General features: G+C 46.7%; 1 long non-coding RNA gene across 1 annotated transcript; it reads left to right on the top strand.

The window, feature by feature from the left end:
- Window positions 1–279: 279 nt before the first annotated feature.
- On the top strand, window positions 280–1,804 carry LOC141421705 (uncharacterized). The gene is made up of 2 exons (XR_012446380.1): window positions 280–572; window positions 1,485–1,804. It is a non-coding gene; the product is annotated as an uncharacterized lncRNA (long non-coding RNA).
- The last annotated feature ends 14,274 nt before the right edge of the window (window positions 1,805–16,078 follow it).

Below are 16,078 nucleotides of genomic sequence, written 5' to 3'. Positions count from 1 at the left end.
GTCTTTATCTAGAAGTGAAATTGCTGGATGTTGTGTGCTAATTCTACATTTAACATTTTGAGTACACCATTTTTCCAAGCAGCTGCACTGCTTAATCCCAGCAGCAATGTAAAGGGGTTCCTCCACAGCCCCACCAAGACTTGAAACTCTTTTGTGTGTGTGGTGCTGGGGATCAAACTCATGGGAGGCAGGCACACTCCTTCTGAACTTCACCCTCTCTGTGGTTTTCTTTTAATTGTATCCATTCTAATGCGCATGAAGTAGTGTCATTGTGGTTTTGATTTGCTCAGTACATATTTTCAACTCCTCCTGTGTGCTGGGCACTGTGCCAGGCACAGAGAACAGAACAGACAAAGGCCCTGCTCTGCCAGAAGTTCCATTTCAGTGGGGTGGGGGGACAATGTAGGAGGGCAGAGGTAGAAAATCAGGCATCAGGGACCGTGGTGCCCACTGGCTGTATCCAGGCAAGCAGAGAAGAGAGCTCCTTGGTCCCTTCTCCTACTCCTTGCCTGGGGAAAAGGAAGATGAAGCTGCAAACTCCAAGGCTGTAGGAGGCTTGATCAGAGGAGCATGTGAGCACTAACCTTGTGTGTGTGTGTGTGTGTGTGTGTGTGTGTGTATTGGAGCCATCCCTGTTTCACAGGAATATATTCCTTAGCACCTTCTTCTCAATGCCTAGTGTTAATGGAGACCTGAGCCTGGGTGTTCCCTGGATAGAAATAAGATTATTTTTTTACATGAAATGTCCCAGTGTTTCAATGATGACATGAACATTTTCAAAACACTGTCTGGGCTCCAGTTTGGGTGAGCTGGTTTCTAGCTCGTGATTCCAATTCAAGTGACGCTTCTCAGATGCGTAGTCTCTTGTGCACAGGTCAGAAATCAGGCGGCCTGGGAATCTACCTTCCTCCTCCCCTCCCTGCTGGGTGGGCTGAAGTACACTGCAGCTTAGAGCCACCAACCTGACCTAGAAGGAAAACAGCTTCCCGCCAGTGGAGAGCTGAACAGGCAGGATCACGTTCCCTGTTTGTGCTGGCCTGAGTGTCCCTTGGCCTGGTCCCAATTTCTCAGGGCAAACAGCCTTGCAGAGCACAACCTCTGTGTGCCAGGGACAGGGTGGGGTGCAGAGGAGCCCCGCAGAAGAACACCCCAGGCTCAGCCTTGCTCCATTCCTCTGCCCACTTGGTGAAGTGCCCATCCCACTGGCTTTTACCCTAGTGGGCAGTGGGCTGCAACCCTCATGCCTGCTGCTTCCTGGTGAACCTTCTCTGGCTGGGAACCCTGGGCCGGGAAGATGGCCCAGGCACAGATTCAGGGACAGCCAGGTGCCAACAGACAGATGGGCGTTAAGCAATATATTTACAGGTCTCTTGCTTCATTGTCACAGCTGCAGTAAAATCTGGCAGTCCTCCGGCGCAGAGGTGTCACTTCTGGAAACCCCCTTTCCCCAGCATTCATTCCTAATCCCCCTTTCCCTCCACCAGGACACTTCACCTGGCTCCCTTGTGGCTCAGAATGGGATTAGTATCCAAACCAATATGTACACTCGGACAGGCTCCGTTGCCAGCTCGTGCAGTGCTAGAGTGTACAGAAGGAGCAAAGATCTATGTTGTGAAGAAAGCCAGAGAGACGACAGCAGAGCTCTGGAGTTCATCTTTACTGGAATAATCATTGAAGCCGTGCATCCCCTTCACCCAGGAGCCTCCAAGCTCTCGCTTCCCTGTTACAGCTGAGCAAAGTACTTTGGTTAATTCCCCCAACAGAAAATAGCAAGGGACAAATTAATAAACTGTGTTTCTATGTACATTCTATGCCTAAGGGGTCGATTTAAGCTAAGACTTCTGCCTGGATTACTCTGAGCAAATAATTTCAGTTGTTAAGAATCATAATGAACCTAAAATGTAACTGCTGTAAATATCAAACTTAGTGGAGATATGGACAATAATAGGGAGAGCTAATGTTTATGGAGCACTTACTTTGAGCCAGGCATGGCACTAAGTGCTTTACTCGGATTATTTCACTTAATCTTTAAGCCCTGTGAGGTTTAATCCTCAAAATCACCCAACCAGAGAAGTCATATCACCATTTTACAGGTAGGGAAGTGATCTGAGAGAGCTTGGATGTGCTGGATGTCTAGCATGGCTTTTATTATTGAACCCTTAGTCTTGGCCCTGTGGCTGTCCTTGTGTACCCTGTAGGAAGGTATTGTCACCATCTTATGGAGGAGGGAGCTAAAGCTAGGGATTGAGTACAGCCACCATCACACAGCCATTCCGTAGAGGAGGTAGGATTGAAACCTGGGTGTTTGTGTCTCCAGAACCCATTCCTTAGCTCTTAGCTCCTATTGGGTACGTTTATCCCAGTGAAACAGCTCCACCATATACACACAAGTACGTTCTTTGTGTCAGTGCTTGTGTGCGGGGGTGGAGGGGTGGGGGGTTGGGGGCTGGGGGAGTGGGGGGTTAGGGAATATTGGTAACCGCCCAGCTGTCCATCAGTAGGGGAAGGTCACACAAGATGGACATGCATTCTAAATGCTACATGAGCGTATTAAAGGAAAAGTTGGATCTCACAACTTGTTGCTGATGTGCAAAGACACGTGATATGGAAAGTAGTATGCATAGCGTAATACTCTTTAATATGGGCGGACTGGAGGTGTAGCTCAGTGGTAGAGTCCTAACATATACAGGGCCCTGTGTTTGATCTTCCAAATAAACAAACAAAAGCTACGGGTACGTGTTATATTGCATTACCTGGTACACTTGCATTGCGTAATTTGAGAAGAGTTTCTTGCTTTGTTTTGTTTTTGAGTGGCAAGTGGGAAAGAAGTTTATTGAAGTAAAGAAAACAGAGCACCCATGTGGGTGGGACTCAGGAAGACTGAGCCCTGAGAAGAGTTTGATAAAAGGCGTATTTATAGAGCTGTGGGCTGGATATAGGGAAACCACAGGGAGGCTATGGTACCATGGGGCTAGAACCCAGAGACAGAGAGAACTGTGAAGACAGGGCCACCTCATAGGTGTCAAGCCTCTCTATAGAGGGACACAATCATCCCACTGAGACAGTCAGGGAGGGGGATGGGAAAATCAACGCCTTCACCCTCTAACCTGTCTCCCTCCATCTCCACCTGGTGCTCCCTATTTGCCAAACTCACCAGGAAGCCAGAAGGCAAAGGAGCCAGTTGCTACAGGAAGGTCAGCCTCCCAGGGCACAGACTGCTAAGGTGAGAGTGGGCCTGGAGGGCAAGTGGAAAGTTCCACACTTTGATACATATTTACAAGTGCTTAGCAAAAGGACCTAAAAGGCTGAACATCAAAGTTGTCAGACTGAGAAAGGAACTTTCACTTTTTACTTAATGTTCTATCTTGTTTGAATTACAAAACAAAGAGTCACAGCTTGGGATGGGCCACATCGCTCAGGTACCTTTCCTGTTTCTGACTCATGACACCGTGAAGGAGTTGTAGCAGATGTGTTTTCCAAAGATGGCTGCCCCAGTAGGTATCCCATCCCATGTGATGTTGATGCTCCCGCATTACAGGTAGGGTACCCCATTCCCTTTCTGTTAGGTGTCCATCACTATAACAAAGTACCTGAAATAATTAACTGATTAAAAGAAAAGGTGTATGTTGAGACATGGTTTTGGAGGTTCCAATCTAGAATTGGGCGTCCACTATTGCTTTAGGCCTCTGGTGGGGACCTTATGACAATGACCTGAAGTACATGGCAGAACAAACTGCTCCCCTTGTGGCCAGGAAGGAAAGTAGAGGAGGAAGGGACCAGGGACCCACAATCCCCCTTGAGGGCACACCCATAATGACCTTATGACCTCCCATAGGCCCCACTTCCTAGGAGTCCACCACCTTCCATTACCACAATCCTAGGAACCAAGCCTGTATTTACTACATTGGTCTTTGGGACACCTTCAACATCCAAACTACAGCCAGCACTTTTGAACTTGGGTGCGCCTTTGAAATTGCCTCGAACAATCTAGCACTGTGGATTTGATGCATGACTTCTGAGACTAGATCATAAAAAGTGATGTGGTTTCTGTTTGTCTGTCAGAATGTGTGCCTTCAGAGGCCTGAGCCAGTGTGAAAGAAGTCCATACAGGGAGACCAAGTGGAAAGGCCACACAGCAGTGCAGAGGGAGATGATTGTGGAGCCTCTACTGTGGCGGCCCCTGGCCCAGGCAGCAGGTGTGGAAGTCCTTTCAGGTGACCCTGCCTCAGCACTGATGGACTGCAGTCCCAGGAGAGACTCCCAGCTGCTGTCACCTGGACAAGCAGCCCTCAAATCCCAATCTTAGAATCTGTGAGAAATAATAAATGTTTACTGTGTCTTTGTTTGTTTTAGAAGTACTGGGGTTTTGAACTCAGGGCTTTGTGCTTGCTAGGCAGGCATTCTACTACTTGAGCCACGTTTCCAGCCCTTTTTTGCTTTAGTGATTTTTTAGGAAGTAGGTAGGGTCTCTAGTTTTTTGCTCAGAAATGACCTTAGACCGAAATTTTCCTGCATACAACCTCCTACATAGCTGTAATCACAGATGCGTGCCACCACTCTCAGCTTCTTGCTTGAGATGGGCTCTCACTAGCTTTTTGCCCAGGCTGATCTTGAACTGCATACCTCTGCCTCCCAAATACCTGGGATTACAGGCAAGAGTTACCACACCTGGCAGCAGATATGTTTTGAAGTGATTCCATGAGGACTAATTTCCAGCAGACATTCTGAGATGCACCTGGAGACTTTCATTTTATTATTTATTTATGTAATTACTGCTGTGTCAGGGATGGAACCGAGATCTTTGCATGTACCAGGCATGAACTCTACCACTGAGTCATATAACAGCCCAAGATTGTCATTTTAAAAGACAGGACAATCCTGGTGCCAGTGGCTCACATCTGTAACATCAGCTATTTGGGAGGCTGAGATCAGGAGGATCAAGGTTCAAGGCCAACTCCAGGCAAATAGTTCCTGAGACCCCCATCTCCAAAATAAACAGAGAAAAATGGACTGGAAGTGTGGCTCAAGTGGTATAGCACCTGCTTTGCAAGCATGAAGCTGAATTCAAACCCCAGTCAAAAAAAAAGAGCAGAATAACAATCCCCTTTGGCTCCTCACCCTTGACCCAGGAATCCAGGGGCTTCGTAACCCCCATACTCACCCATCCCTTCCCAGTCACCTGTCATCCCAGGCCCACCAGAATTCACTTTTCCATGACTTACTTCCACAAGTCATGGCTGAGTCCAGCCCTCTCTGGCCTGTTTGATCTCAAGAAGGTGGACAGTATAGGTTTCAGGAGGAGCCACACTGCTGGGTTTTAATTCTAGCTTGCCAAGCCCTATAACTTTGAGCAGGTTACACAGTGACTTTATCTGTAAAATGAGGACAAGAACGCTAATTCCTTCATCATAGATTTTTGTTGTTATTATTGTTGTTTGTTTTTTTATGGTGCTGTGGATTGAACCCAGCACTTCACACACACTAGGCAAATGCTCTACCACTGAGCTACACCCCAGCCCCTCTCACAGGGTTGTGGGAAGAAACAAAGGGCTTCAGGGGGGGCTGTGCACAGTACCAACTGTACAACATCACCCAGTATTATTTTATTTGGGTTGGATTTTCTGTCACTTCAACTGGAAGAGCTTTGGTCAAGACAAAATTTTCCCTGGTTGCCTCTGGGTTGACATGATCTGAGTTACCCAGTCACCCCTGTGTTCCAGGAACAGGAGATCACCAAGTCACTCAAGTGTACAGGAGACAATTTCCCTTCAAAGAGTTTTCCACATGCTGTGTTCTGGTGTCTGCCTCCCACTGCTGGACTGTCCTGCTACCACACAAGAAGGGTGCTGTCCCCTGGCTCATCTCCCTGCCCTTTACCCTACTCAGGCTGTTTATCCACTTTTTTCCCTGTGCCTTGGAAACCAAACCCCCATCTCCCTGGGTGTTGGCCTGGGTGGCAGCACCTGGCCCTGCCTGGGTCTTTGTACCTACAGGAAGCCAGATGTGAGCCTGGCTTATGGAGGAGTGAACAGAAAATACATTCTCTCAAGATACATGTCTCAGTTCCTTTGGAACTCTGTCAATTTACCTGGTTACTTGGCTTCTATTAAATATCTGGACCCAGTAACAGCCAGCTTACTAAACCAGAGGAAAAAAAACTTCTGGGAAGAGAAAGAATGAAAGGAAATCCAATTCAGTGGGGATTTGCTGGGGAACCTACTATGTGCACAGAATGTGGAGGAGATAGGAGATGACAAAAACTCTCTCACTCAAAGGGTCATCAGTTCCCCTCAGGCTGCCTCCTGTCTTCCCTCCACTTGCCTCTGTGCCCTGCCACTTTCCAGCAGGGACTCTGAGTATTGCTCTTGGCTGAATCCATGTTGGGAGGGAAGGAAGCAAAGGCATTGTTGGGGTGTGAGCAAAAATAAGAGGTCAATGCTGAGGATGGAGTGAGTCTCAGAGAAGGCCTGCATTGCGGCACTCACATCCAGATGTGGTCTGGGAGCAGCTGGAGGCATGGCTCAAGTGGCAGAGAACCTGCCTAGTTAGGTCAAGGCCCTAAGTTCAAACTCCAGTACTACAAAACATAAAACAAAACAGATGTGGTGTGGGAGCTCCAGGCCAGCTGCAGTGTGGGTCTGATATGAAGGAGAAGGCTGAGCTTCCCATGTGCAAAGGAGAGATGGTGGAAGGACCCATAGGCTAACCCTGGAGCCAGCCTGAGAGGGCAGGATTTGAAGACAGCCCAGCACTGCTGCTTCTTGAAATATTCTGGAATGCCTAGAATACAGGCAGGCTCGTGACTCTCGAGGCACCACAGTCCTTAGGCCAAGAGGGTCAAAAGACAATCTCTCCTGTTGGCCAGAGGGAACAGTGACTCATGTTCTGCTTTGATGTTTCAGTGGTGCCCAGGGAGGAGTGGGGCAGTCTGTAGGGGTCTGAATACTCTGGTGGATTGCTGGGTTTGAGCAGGGCATGGTGTTTGCTTAGGACAGCCCCAAATTTGGGGGGACAGGGGTCAGCAGGGGAGAACATCATTCTTTATTTGTCAGGAAAGCTGAAGACCACTTAACTTCTTTTGTCTACAGATATTTGGGTTGGAGCTGGGTGTTGGTGGCTCACGACTGTAATCCTAGGTACTTGGGTGGCTGCAATTGGGAGGATGGAGTTTCAAGGCCAGCCCAGGCAAATAGTTCAAGATAACCCCATCTCCAAAATAACCAGAGCAAAATGAACTGGAGGTGTGGCTCAAGTGGAAAGTCCTGATTTTAAACCTTTGTCCCACCCCGCCCCCCGGAAAAAACCCTCAGACCCCCAAAACAACAACAAAAAACCCAGACATTTGGGATGGACTAGTTGATCCTGAAAGCCCCTCTCATTTATTCAGTCATCATGAGTCATCATTACATTATCCCATCATTCATTATCCCATGTCTCTCACGGTCCTCCTATGTGCACGGAGAGGGCTTTGTGTGCACCACAGGCTACTCATTTACCTCTCAGTATAGTTCTTTAAGGCAGGTAATTGATTCTTCTCCGGCAACCATGACTGTTATTCACCTATTCAAGAGGCTTCTTGTGTGGCCTTTATGAGCCACACACTGTCGTAGGAACTGGGTACAGGATCAAGTCCCTGCTCTTGTGCTTGCTTATTGGGGTGAGAATTGGGCAGGGAACACATAGCTACATAAGGTCATTTCAGGTAGTGTTGAGTGGGATGAGGAAAGTGACATAGTGAGGTGCTGGGGTGGGAGAGTAGGGCGAGGTGATGGCAACCATAGCTCCTCTGCTCTGTCCATTTTCCTGGGTGTGTAAAGAGGAGGCAAGATAGAACACCTGGGCCTCTTCTAGCAAAACACTGAGGCTAGTCAAAGTGTGAACTGGGCCAAGAGATATGAAAATCCATTGTTATTATTTATCACAATAAATTCCCAAAGTGTGAAGTACTTGGGTGGCAGGTGTCACAAGGGCTCTGCTACAGAAAGCACCATTTAGAGTTGGGTGCCGGTGGCTCACACTTGTAATCACAGCTACTCAGGAGGCAGAGATTAGGAGGATAGCAGTTCTAAGCCAGCCAGGGCAAATGGTTTGCAAGACCCTAACTCAAAAATACCCAACACAAAACATGGCTGCTGGAGTGGCTCAAGTGATAGAGAACCTGCCTAGCAAGCATGAGGTCCTGATTTCAAACCTCAGTACTGCCAACACCCTCCCCCCAAAAAAACCACCATTAGAGTCATTGTCCCTTCTGAGTGCAAGTGGGTATCTTTTCAAAAAGCATGCTTTATTTTTGAAATAGCAATGTATGCACACAATACAAGATTTAAAAGATATCAAATGTTATACACTGCAAAGTAAGTCTTCCTCCTGTCCCCAGCCCCAGGCCCCACACCCACACTTCTCCCATGTCACCATCCTGTCTAGGTTCAGGAAATCTGGAAGGATCTGTATGGCTCCTATGTCGGCTCATAGGCTTCCTACACACTTGGTACTTTTCAAATTGTCTAGTCCTCAACTTTCCTCATCGGCCAAAAATAATACGCCTGCTGCCCTGAGTGGAGGCCCAGGGGAGGATCCCAGACAGCAAAGAACAGAAACAGGTCCTGTCTAATCAGGGGCAGAATCTCACAGGCCTAAGAGCGTGGGTCAGGAAGTCAGCTGACTTTGATGCAAGTCCTGGCTCTCCTTCTGTCCAGCTGAGTGACTTGGGAGGTGATGGAACCTCCCAAGGCCGGTCTGCAGCTCTGTGAACTGGGTTAATCATGACTCACTGTGGGTTCCATGAGCTCACACATGGGGGCACTTGGCCCGCACCCTGCACAGAGCTAAGTAGAAGGTGGTCACTGTAATTTTCACTGAGTGACTTCTGGTCCCCCACCTTAAGCCCAGATTTATATGCAAATGTGTTCTCAGTCAATGGGTACTCTTTTAGGGTGTGAAAGTCACAGAAGGGTCACCTACAATCTGTGTGCATGTGTGTGTTGGGTGGTATTGGGTGTGGAAGTTGAAGGCCAATTCTACTGGTTTCTCTTAGGCGGGTCCCTGGTTCTAATTCCCCCACTGCCTGATTTTGAACATGACATTGAGCATCTCTGGGCCTCAGTTTCCTCATTCACTAGCTGATGAGGTTGGTCTCGGTCATTTCTTTCTGCCCTGGCATGCTGGGAGGGTGATCTTTACCTCAAGAAGGAGAGCTGGGTAAACATCCTCATGACTCTGGCCTTCAGGGAAGGGGACTATGTCACCGGGAGCCTGGGGCACCCCGGCTCCCTAGCAAAGACACTGAAGGGATTTAGCTGTGCCTCTGTCAGGCCTGTGCTCAGAGTTTTCTATCACCCTTTCTCTTCTTTGCTTGCTGTGGCTCCTGAGGACCCAGAGCATCCCCTGGGCCTTCGCTTGGCCTGGAAGTTCCCCAGAGCGAAGGTAAGAAAGACCACGTTGTGAAGGAGGTGGAGTTGGGCGGGGGGTGGAGATCTGCCAGGCTTAGGCTCACAAGGGACAGATGGCTCTGGGGGATGGGACAAAAGCCGCTGCAGCAAATCACCGCCTGTACCTGTCACCCTGGAGCTTGGCTCCAGGCTGCTGTTGTCAAGAAAGGAGAGGGTTGCTATGAAAATAAACCCTCTGCAGCTGGCAGCTGCATGAATCTGGCTCCAGCTGTGTTCCCAGGCAACGTGTGGACCTGAACTGATGTTTGACAGAGTTTATGCTTGTTAAGGCATTGAGGAGGGAACTTCCTGGCAGGCAGCAGAGACTCTGTGACGCTCCTGGAGAAGGACTGTGGCAGAGAAAGCCTCTTTCATGGGCATTGCTGCAGTGTGGGAGCCACTGGGCACCCCAGAGAACACTTTATGGAGAGGCACTTAAGTGTTCCTGTGTATTTCTCACGCACAAATGAGAGGCATCGCTCACTGGAAGCAATACCTAGCATGCATGAGGCCCTGGGTTCCATCCCCAGCACCACAATAAAACAATACCTCAAGAAAGCAAAATCAGCCAGGTGCTGGAGGCTCACTCCTATAATCCTAGTTACTCAGGAGGCAGAGATCAGGAGGATCGAGGTTTGTAGCCAGCCTGGGCAAATAGTTGACAAGACCCTATCTCCAAAAAACCCATCACAAAAAAAGGCTGGTAGAGTGACTCAAGGTGTAGCCCTGAGTTCAAACTTCAGTATGGCTAAAAAACCCAAAAAACCAAAATCAACGTTTGGTGGTATGTCCCTCTTGTTGTCACTCCACATCCATGCCTGTTCCCAAACAGATATGACACAGAGGGCAGGAAGCTCAAATCACACCTCCTGGTAGCTCTCTTTGCCTCTCCCCAGCCCACCACCTGACTCAAAGTCCAGGGCCTCGTGATAGAGGTGAGTGTTAAGGACAGTTAGGCTCCTACTTCAGATGGGGACCAAGTACTCAGTCCCCAGGGATCTCTGCAGAGCTAAGGTGCCCATCCATCTTGCTACAGTGTGGGAAGGAGTTAGGGAAGGGTTTAGAACAAGTGAGGGTAGGCTTTGGAAAACTGACCTCATCCCTCTTCTATCTGTGCGGTGCACTTCTTGGATTTGTAGAGCCCCTTTCTTTGCTTCCTGTGGGTGGGATCTCTTTAGAACATCATGGCAGAATGAATAATGGCTCTTCAAAGATGTCTCCTTCCATAGTAAAAAGGACTTCAAGGGCATAAGTACAGATCTTGAGATGGGAAGGTTTTCTTGGGTTACTTGGTGAGGCCATTATAATCACAAAGTTTCTTCTAAAAGAGAGGCATGAGGTCAGAGAGGAAAAACGTGAGGATGTGACACTGGCTTGGAGATGGAGGAAGGGGCTGTCAGCCAAGAGATGTGGGCAGCCTCTAGAAGATGGAAAACAAGGTCTCTGGAAGGAATGCAGCCCTGTTGATTTTAGACTTCTGACCTCCAGAACAAAAAAAAAAAAGAGTGAATTTATGTTGTTTAAAATTACTAACTTGTGGTAATTTGTCACAGCAGCAGGACAAAATGAATAGAAACATAAATCAATGCTGTAGCTCTTCCTATGATGGTTAGTTTTCAGCATCTATTAAATAACATCTATTAAATAACATAAACCAACAGCTGCTTTGAATTCATATTCTGAACGTGATCTCAGACCCAGAGTGGTTGGGTACAAATCTAGCCTCCAAGACTTTAAAGTGCGTGACCTTGGGCAACTGTGTTCCTCAATGTTCTCACCTATAAGTGGGAACAATAATACTGCCTATCTTATGTCACTGTAAGTCATTATTAAGTGACTTCACGTGCAGAAAGCATTTGGAGAAATGCTATGAAAAGTGCTATATAAGTATTATGAAAATGATGGTTTATTATTTTTATTAAAACATAGAATCACTGTGGAAACAAATTATTTGTTCATCAAATGGACAATGGATGAATAACTATGATTTTTAGTATGTTCCAAGAATGCCTCAATTTGCAGAGAAGAAAATACAGATACTCATCTAAGTCAGTGCAAACACACTGATTCTCTTTCATGGCTTCTCAACCTAGTCATGGAGCATTTCCTTAGACATTCATTACTACCATCAGTCTGACCTCAGAGACAAACTCCACTTCAGGTGCAACTTGTTTCTTTCTTTCTTTTGCAGTGCTGGGGACTGAACCCAGGGCTTTGAGAATGCTCTAGCATTGAGGCACATCCCCAGCCACCCAGTGCAACTTTTCCTACTATGAGCCTCCAAATTAGACTGAGGACTCCCAAGCACGGGGCAGTCTGGTCCCTGCAAAGTGGTCATTTTCCTCTTCTGAGTTTAGTGTAATGCAGCAATATGCCCAGTCCAAGGAGAGAGGTCATGACCTGTTTAAATCTGTTAGGGTTATCCCATTTGCCTTTGCTAGTTGGCTGGGTTTTGTGGTGGGCCTGTGACCAATTCTAGACAATTAGATGTTGAATAAAAGTCTGATGGTAGACTTCTGGGAATATTTTCCTTTCCTGACAGAAAGAAAGTATTTTTTAAAGTTTTAATCCAGTCAGGAAGACAAGACACCACTGTAGGTATTTCAAGCAGGGGAAGGTTGAATACAGGGAAGTAAGTGGTCACAAAACTGCTAAAAGGTCTAGATGAACAAAAGTAAAGTCCCCCTAGGTTTGTTTATTTATTTATTTTTATTTATTTATTGGTGTTACTGGGGATTGAACTCAGGGCCTCAAATTTGCTAGGCAAGCGCTCTAACACTTGAGCTACTCCACCAAAGGACCATCATCAGCTCTCAGAGTGGCCATCAGCATTCACAACCAGGAAGCTACAGAAACTGCAGGAGACTGCAGTGGTGAGCACAGCTGTCTGCAACCAAAGCAGGAGATTTTCAGGCAAACTTCTAGAAGCCACTACAAAAATCTCATGTCAGCTTCTCTCTTCTTTCTTCCAGATCTTGCAGAAGGACTCTCATTGGTGGACTCTAACCCCTCTGTTAGCAAAGGATTCTGGGATTTGTAGTTCCCAAGCTTTCAGTCTCCATGGTAAAGGGGTCCCATATAAGGGAGGGAAAGGCATTGAGTTTCTGAAGATAATCTGGTACTAAAAGATCCCCCTTTCTTCCTACTTTTGCACTTCAAACAACAGCAGGACAAGAGGCATGGAAGCGGCGTAGTCAATCTTGTGACCGACAGTAAGGAGAAGGACTTGTTCATTCCTACTTATTTATAGAGGACCATCCCAGGCAGAAATGTTGGACTTTGATTTTCACTGTCCAGCTGACTAGCACACTGCAGCACTAGTGAGACAGTAACAACAATTGCAATTTTAAAAATACTTTTTTCCCTGGATACCACTCTTGGAACTTGGGATGTTCTGTGTATTTACTATGCTCCAGGCTCTGAATTCATCTTTTTTTTTTTTCTCAAAAGCTGTGGTCTGGCTATGCTGCCCGTGCTGACCTTCAACTCGTGCACTCAAGCAGTCCTGCCTCAGCCAGGCCACTGGGACTGCAGGTGGGTGCCTCCACGTCCTGCTTTGAACTTTAACTCTTGTAACTCTTTAATTCGAACCCTTTTAATTCTTTCTGTAATCATCACCTTCTTCATTTGGCTGAGGAAACTGGCACAGGGAAGTTAAGTTACTTGCCCAAAGTCACCAGCTAGCAAGTGGTGGGGCTGAGTTTTGAATGTAGGCATCTGGGCAGCAGAGTGTGTGTAAGTTAATGACGACTTATCCTAGAAGCTAGGACAGTGGCTGTCTGTGGGAGAGGGAGTGCTCTGAGCCAAGTTCTGTTGGAGCTTTACATCTACGGCATATCCTTTTGTATTGTATGACTTTTCCTATGTGTTTCTAAAGATAAATAAAATTGGTTCCCAAGCCAGGTGTGGTAGTGCACGCCTGTGGTCCCAGCTACTCGAGAGGTGGAGGTAGGAAGCCTCAGTCTGAGGCTGGTCTCATGCAGCCTGAAAAACAAACTAAAAGCGAAAGGAGTGGGGGTGTTGCTCAAGTGGTAGAATGTTCACATAGCAAATTTGAGGCCTTGAATTCAATCCCCAGCCTTGCCAAAGGTGTGTGTGGTGGGGGAATTGGTTCACAGGAAATTTGTTCTCTCTCTCTCTCTTTTTTTTTTTTGGTACTGGGGCTGAACTCAGGGCCTACACGTTGAGCAACTCCACCAGCCTTGTGATGGGTTTTTTCAAGATAGGGTCTCCTGAACTATTTGCCCAGACTGGCTTCAAATCCAGATCCTCCTGTTCTCTGTCTCTTGAGTAGGAACGGTTACAAGCGTGAGCCACTGGCAGAAATTTGCTCCTTGACATTACCCAAAGCCATCTCTAGACCTTCTAGTCTCTCCTACAGCCTGATATTGCCTTCCAGACAATTCTTCCTAAAATGCCACTTTCTCCGTGTTATTCCTTTGCTCTACACCCTTCGCAGGTCCCTATTTCCTGTCCCTACCAGGTCTGAAGTCTGCCGGTCTCCACACTGGCCTCTTTCTGCCTAATTAATCTTGCCCATAGTGGTTTAAACCCACCCAATCAGCTGGGCGCTGGTGGCTCACACCTGTAATCCTAGCTACTCAGGAGGCAGAGGTCAGGAGGATTGTGGTTCAAAGCCAGCCCCAGGCAAGTAGTTTGTGAGACCCTATGTTGAAAATACCCAACACAAAAGAGGACTGGTGGAGTAGCTCAAATGGTAAGCACCTGCCTAGCATGCCTGAGGCCCTTAGTACTGCCAAGCAAACAAACAAACCAAAAATCCCTACCCAAAACGTGGATACTCAGACTTCAGGAAGCTTCACAACAGTATGCTAAGCCTCATGGAGTTTTCTCCCTCTGGCTTTGTGAAGTAGGGTTTTTACCACCATGGTTTCCTCTCTGCAACTGCCTCTTTCACATGCTGCCTGTGCAAGAAGCGAGCAAACAACATGGCTCTCGTTCCTCTTCTGTCCTCCCTCTGCCCTAGACAGGGAAATAAACTCAACCCTTCCAGGAGAGCGGCCCCAAAGCTTCACCACAAAGACGGGCCAGTTTGTGAGCGCTCATCGTGTTCAGATTGTCATTTGTGACTCAGTTTATAGATTTCCTTGTCGAAAAGTCCTTACTTCCTGGCTCCAGTATTTTTGACTGCTTCTTGAGGGCTTTCAGTCTCCCTACTCTATCCCCTGACAATGGTCCTTTCTCCATCTCAAATCCGATACCTTCCTGATTCCTCCATCCCTCTTGGCCTGTCTGTCTTTTACTACAGCATCTGACTCTACCTTCCTTCACAAAAGAGCCATGCTCGCTCAGGTCTGTATATTGACTGCCTATTGATGAGTTCAGCAAGTACCTTCAATTCAACAGACCCAGAAATGAACACCTTAGCCCACAGCCACAAACCTATGTCTCCTCTGACTGTCCTATTGTGACAGAGTTGGCATCTCCCATGCTGCTCAAGCCAGAAACCTAGGAGCCATCCCTGACATCCCCACCCCTGCCCTGCTCCAATTCCCTGTGACCACCCATCAATACACCTGCTGGAGTCTCTTTTCCAAAACTCTGGTTCTGGAAATTTCCACCCTGATGCTCCTCTGTCTGGGTACCACCTCCACTCAGACACATTCCAAGTCAGAGTAACCATCATACTAAACCATCTTTCATTTTAAAAGTGGCCTAAAAGATTGACATTCTCCACTTCTGGTGGCATGATTGCTGAGTTTACACTTGCAGCCACATGGCCTTTCTCCCCAGTTATGAATCTCGGTGGCTCGGCCTTGTCTGGCAGGCTGTACTCAAAGCAGTAGAGATTTCGTTTCTAAGGCTAGGCTCAGTCACTAGGCTCACTGTGCAATCTCAAGCAAGTCACTTAATCTCTTTGGGTTTCTATTCATTTGTTTGTGGAGTGGAGATCAAATCCGTATAATTTTAGTGCATGAAAAAGTCAGCATTTTAAACCAAACAAGAAAAATGGACAGTTCACTTGATGGTCTTAGGATAACAAGATGGGCTGTTTGAATAAATAAGCTCGTGACCCTACTTCACTCTAAGCACCAAATAAATTGCAAATGAAGCAAAGTTTAAATGTGAAACAGGAAACTATTAAAACATTAGGATAAATATTCTCTTTAAAACAAACAAAAAAAACATGGCCTCAATATGTAGCTTAGGCTGGCCTGAACTACACTCCTGCTTTAACCTTCAGAGTGCTGGGATTACAGGCGTGTTCCACCATGTCCAGCCTCCAGATTGCTTATTAAGACATGTTAAAAGATACTAATTAAAGTATAATTTGTAATATGAAAAATGGAAAATAATCTGCATATTCATCTATTGAAGAACAAATAAATTAGGGAAAACTCATTAGAATATACTATAGAGTTAGTAAAAAAATGATGCAATATACCGAAAGGAAAAGAAATATTGAAGAAACTCTTTTTAAAAAGATATTGCAATACAATAAATAGAAGTTAATAAGTAATAAAAATTAGCATATGCATAACATGTGGAAGTGGCTGCACCACTCTCGTACTAATGAGTATACCTCAGGGGTGAGATTCCCAGCGACTTTATATTTCTGTTTATTATCTGTCTGTTTTTCATCTGTCCTCTAATCTATCGTCTGTCTCTCTATCATCTGTCAGTCATCT

Source organism: Castor canadensis, chromosome 3 (assembly GCF_047511655.1).
Source record: "Castor canadensis chromosome 3, mCasCan1.hap1v2, whole genome shotgun sequence".
In the NCBI taxonomy this organism is placed as follows: domain Eukaryota; kingdom Metazoa; phylum Chordata; class Mammalia; order Rodentia; family Castoridae; genus Castor; species Castor canadensis.
The sequence above is the reverse complement of the archived record's forward strand: the minus strand, read 5'-3'. Positions and strand labels throughout refer to the sequence as shown.